Source organism: Camellia sinensis, chromosome 10 (genome assembly GCF_055761805.1).
Source record: "Camellia sinensis isolate YWXY chromosome 10, ASM5576180v1, whole genome shotgun sequence".
NCBI classification, from domain to species: Eukaryota; Viridiplantae; Streptophyta; class Magnoliopsida; order Ericales; family Theaceae; genus Camellia; species Camellia sinensis.
In genome coordinates this window covers 162,118,103-162,124,102 of record NC_138970.1, presented here as the reverse complement: position 1 = coordinate 162,124,102, position 6,000 = coordinate 162,118,103, and positions in this window count along the sequence as shown.

Below are 6,000 nucleotides of genomic sequence, written 5' to 3'. Positions count from 1 at the left end.
TGAAGAGCGGACTTGGCAACATCTTTGGATTTTCTTACCAATGCCTCATCCTCTTCCTCATCACCATCCTCAGACTCAGATTCGCCGACGTCTTGACTTGGAGGTTGAGCTGGAGGGAATGGAAGTGGAATGTCATCGGCTTTCCTCAACGGTGAGTCCCCTGGGACATTGAGTTTCTTTAGAAGGGACATCCAACCAAGGATGAAACCCTTGTTGCATGCCTCCTTCACCTGCTGTTCATAGGCATCTGTGACGTCGGCCATGCCTTGGGCATATGCCTTCTCGTCGGCATCTTTTATTTCGCCTTCTTTGGTGGCTAGTGCCTCCTGAAGCTCCTTTTCGGCTTGAACCATTTTCTCCTTGGCTTCTCTCTTCTGAGACTCAGCCACTTCCTGATAGCCTCAGCAGCCTCAGCCTTCTCTTCGGCATTGGTCTGAGCTTTGATTGCAGCCTCAGCTTGGTCCTCTAATTTTTTCATCTTTGATTGAAGACCTCTGTTGGTCTTCTGGAGGGAGGAGAACTCCCTTTTCATCTCTACAAGCCTCTCGCGATTCTCAAAAGACTGCATTGAGAAAGAATGGGCATGCTGGATGGCCTGAAAGAAAACAGAGGTATTAGAGAATATTCAAAGTTCAAAATAAAATGAAAGAAGAACATTACCAAATAGAAGACATCTACCTGAACGGAGTGCTGAAGCATTAGAGCGTAATTCTCATACTCATTGTACTGGGCATTTCACTCCAAATCGCCTGGTAACAGCAGAGCAGTACTGAGCGCAACGCCGACGTTAATATCCTCGGCACTGTCACTTGCCATAACAGGCTTATCTTCCAGAGTAATTGAGGGGGCCCAGGGGGCATCAGGTTTTTTTGATCCCGAGGTTGTTGCAGAAGAAGACCTCGACTTTTTTGGGTTTTGAGATTCTGGTGGTTGAGACTCAGAGCGCCTCTTCCCAGCAGAAGGTTGAGATTTATCACTCTCAGTCAACTTTGAGATCGGCAAGGAGTCTTCAGATTCAACCTGAGCTATCTTAGCCTTTGGTTGAGCCTTCTTTATTCTTTTCGGCTTCGGTGGAGGTTGGGTTTGTGCTGGTTGATCATCAACAGATGATGGAATGCTGGCTAAGAGGTCTTTTGCAACTGGTTTTGGGCGGCCCATCTCGGTAGTAAGGACGAGTCGTCGCCGACGTTTTCGTTCTGATGTTGGGACCAGGTATGGAGCCAAAGTTGATGGCTGATCAGCTGGATCGGATGTTGATCCTTGATCTGTTTGTGATGTGGATGCGGTCTGTGGAGTTGTGGCAGAAGGTGGAGAGAGGCTTTTCTTCTTCCTTTTAAGGACGTCGGGCAAGGCTGACTTATAAGTTGGGATAAAGTTGAGGAGCAGCGGCGCCTTTCGTTTGTTAATCAGCAAGTTCAGAAGTTTTTTCAAATCCTTGCTGGGATAGAAGGATTGGCAAAAATTCTTTGGTGGCTGAGGAAGAACTGCAAAGATAAAAACAGTACAGACATTAGAACAACAATATTGAACAATTTGTGCAAGAAGGTAAAAAGAAACTTATGAAGGGTGGCCCTTACTAGCTCCTTCTCTCAAAACAGTTCGGCTTAAAGGATAAAGATAGAGGTCGTCGTTTGGCTGAAACTCCTAATTTCCCGAGGTAATGAAATAGTCATCTCCAGCCCCCTTGTTGGAGTCTGGGAGGTCGGCTACGATTTTAAATTCTGTAGACCTCGCCTTAAGGCAATAAATGTAGCCTTTTTCTTTCAAATTAAGGGCACACATGGTATAGCAGTACTGGATATCGACTAGGGTGATCCTAGCATTTTCCTGTTTAGCTAAGGCTATGATGCCATTGATCACTCGATAGGAATTGATTGCCAGTTGCATGGGGTTTAACTTATAATAGTGAAGAATCTCACGAAAAAGGATGTTGAGTGGGAGCTGGAGTCCGCACTCAGTGAAAGCTACAATGGGAAAGGGCATCGAATCATCTATGGGCATGATAGAGTCGTTATCTCCAGCCAGCCTCAGATAGACATCGGCGGGGATAGAGAACTCTTGCCTAAAGTACTCAAGTTTGGTTGGGGTATCTACCCTATGTCTCCATATACCCATGATATCGGCCTGAATTAGAGGGGTTGGATTTCAGAGAAAAAATGTTTTAGGAGGATTAATAAGACCTCGGCAAAAAACCTACGTTTGAACTGGTGCAGAAATTTGTAAGGGATATTTCAGTTTTTCCTAAAATGTGGGTTCTACAGACAAATCCCAAACCTAAAACTATGGAGATGAAGATCAAAGGCACAGATCTGGAAAAGACACAGAAAACAGAAAACAAAAGTGGAGTTTCAGAATCAAGAACAGAGATGGAGTATCAAGAACATGAAAAATACAAAGGGTTGAAGGCCAAGAACAGTGGCAAGACGTGCAGGAAAACTATTAACAATACATGTATTTAAGGCATAAGCAAAAAGCGAAATCAACGCATTCAGATGTATGATTCACAAATTAATTGTTTGAGTAAGGCAGTAGTAAACAAGAAATTCCAGAAAAACTCAAGAAACTAGAATAAGAAGAAACAGATTGCTTACCATAAAATATGAAGTCGATGTAAAGATCGCCGAAATTAGATGACGGTCGTGAAGGCAACAAAATGGTGCAAAACACACCGGAAGGGGTGAACGGAATAAGTTTCACAGCAAAAAAGCTTGAACAATGGCGGACGCACAAAAAGAAAAGTTAGAGAGAGAAAAAGCGAAGAGAAATCGAATACGAAAGTGAAAAATGAAGAAAAGGGGAAAAGTTTTGTCAAAATTTGAAATGGCGGCAAAACGGAGCATTGAATGCGCCTGGGACAACGCATGCGTCAGACGGCGCACACAGACGCAAAACGGCTTGCAAACGCGTCATAGGCACGGTCCAATAAGGTGGAGACGCGTGAATGAAACGGTTGAGTAAATGATACGTGACAACTCACACACGTGAAAGAATTCACTGGAATTCTTGTTCTCTGAAGAAAACATGTCGGCCTAAAATGAATGATCTCGGCTGAGGAGTTCTTGAGTCGATGTATAGAAGGAAATACTGATATAGGTTCCATCACCTCAAAATGCCGAGGTAATAGAACCTAGTGGACAGTTGTGGAGATATATTTTCTGAGTACCAACACGTGGTAAGGTGACGCCGATGTGTCAGCCAAGGTGCCACGTGTCCTTGTCATTATGCCGAGGTTATCTCCAAAGATATCGGAATCCGAGATAAATGGATAAGGGAAAAGAGTCTTAGAATGAAGAGGAGACTTAGTCAAGATGAGCATAAAGCTCTTAGGGAGTTTATCTTTATCTCTTGAGGAGTCCAAAGTAAGTACTGAATTGGAGCCTGTTAGGTTTTTATTCTTGGCAACCCCGTTTGACAAAACTCCTTTCAGATGTATTTATTTTCGCACTTTTTATTTCAGTGAGGCTATGGGTTTATTAGATGCGAATCCAAACCCGAATTGAACCATGCAGAGAAGTTTGTGATGTTAATGCTTTCAAGATTTCCAGTTCGCTGATTATTACGGGGGTCGAGCTGCCCGGTCAGCTCGCGGCCGAAGCAAAATGCAAAATTGTATTCAAAATTGCATGTCCGTCGTTGCTTGCTCGAGCCAAGGATTGCGTCCATACAAAAACCTGAAAGAGTGTATTCCTCGCTCGAGCCAAGGATTCGTCGCTCGAGCCAAGGCACTAGTAGAAATCATGAAAAATACACTACTCGCTCGAGCCAGAAAAGCTTCGCTCGAGCGAGCCTCAGAATCCGAATTTCTCAAGGAGTTTGTTTTCTTCCCAATCTAGGATTACTTTTGGTTCTCTATAAATACTTGGTTTTCTCCCAAAACTAAGTGATTTTGATTGAAGTTCTCCAGATTTTATTTTTTGGATCTTAAGGTTTATATCTGGAGATATTGTGTTTGTTTTCTTTGATGCTTTTATTGAGTCTTCAACTCATGATTTAAAGAGAGTACATCAAAGGTTTGTTTGTTATACACAAAAGAGAGAGTTGTTCTTCAGTTGTGGATTCTGAAGAATTCGAGCCTGAAGCTTTGGTGGAATCTAGAGTGGCTCATCAGAAAGACAATTCCGTGGTGAAGATAGGGTTGGAAGAGGCACATAGAGGTTGGTTCAATTAGGCGTTGTGGATTCGCTAGGTAATTGAGAGTATACCTGTGTAATTCCTTTAAATCTTTTTAGTGGATTGTTCTTGTGGCTGTTGCCCGTGGTTTTTTGATCACAGTTGGAGGTGTCCAATTGTGGTTTTTTCCACGTAAAATCGTTGTGTCTCTTTGTCTTGATTGTTTGATTGGGATTGTTATATTCTGCTTAAAATTGATACATAATCACAAATCAACATCTAGGGGATTTCTAGATTTTTCAGAGCCCATAGAAGTCAGGCTTCTAGTGGGACTAGGATTGAGTTAACTATAAAAGAGAAGCACCCCTGTGGGTCTAAGGTACGCAATTTATGCTTTGAGCAGTAAGTTTCGCACTTGATTATCTTTGAGAGATATACTGACTTGATCGTCGGAGTGCCCCCGGGTGGAAGAGCCACCGCTGGAGCCTTCTCTTTCTGTTACAGGTTAACTGAAGCCATCTATTCTGCCGGTGCTCTCTAGCTGATTACTAAACGGGCAGTGTGATCAGAAAATCACTCACACAGATAGAGTATAGGATTAAACGTTTTTACTCTTCTACTTATTGGTTTGATTGAACGATCCAATAAAACCAAGAATATTATTAGTTTTTTCATTTAATTTTTTTTTCAGTTTTGCACATCAGTGTTCCATCGTCATATTCTTTTATAGACACAAAATTTTCAGTTTTGCACAAAAAAATAATTTTGTTTTTTTTTTAAAAAAACATCAGTTTTTTTTTTTAGTTGTTTCAATTTGAAAGTTGATGTTTTAAAGTTTTGAAAATCAAAATAAATGTCAAGTCATCATGTTCCTTTAGAGATAATCTTAAATGAAGAACAATCATTGTTTGAATGACAATTTTGATCATTGAAAATTTAACGGGACTTAAAGGTCCAAAAAATCTTAGTTGGGACTTAATAAAGTACAAGTTAATAAATTAGGACTTGTGTGTAAATGCCCCTTTTTTTTTTATTTATAACAATCCAACTTAACATAATCAAAAGATTATCAAGTAAATTGCTAAATACCAATAATAAATACGTATAAAAAACCATGCATTATCAAAATTATTTCATTACTTTTTTTTTATTCAAAAACTATTTAATTTAATTTTTTTTCAAAAAAAATGACAAAAGTAAGCCTTATATTTTCCACACAAAAATACCAAATATCAACACTTGTCATTTGATAAAATGATTTCTGAATTGAAAACAAATTGAAAATACAGCAGAATATCTAAACTCTTTTTCAATTGAAAATAGAAACATAATGTCTAAACAAATTGAAAACACAAAGTCTTTCGAATTACTAGGAGTGCTCGTTGTTTGGTGATTCAGTTATGGCCAAAGGAACCTCAAATCTATCATCCGTCCAAAACTAGGCGGATTGGAAAAAATGAATCCACAATCATCTGCTCGTCATCATGCATCCGTCCAAGATGCAGCAGATCGGTTCCATTTGATTGGTTTGAACGGATCGAAATATCTATTGCTCATCCCTAATATTGAGTGTTAGCCCCAGAGAAGTAAACAGCCTTCAGCAGTGGCCAAACCAGATATGAAATGCAATGAGGCAGCTAATGTATCCAACCCAAAATGACTTCCAAACCAAGCAAAATTCTTATGGAGGACCAATCCTAATTTGTTGAAGATTGTAGACAAAAGTCATTGATGGAAAAAGTCAAAAATTTTGGATTTTGACAAAGTCGTTGATAAAATTATAATGTTCAAAGAGTAAAATTTTATTATTAATTTAAAACAAAACATCAACAAATAAAAGTCACATTACATATTACCAATTCTAATTAGAGTAAAATTTTACTATCATAT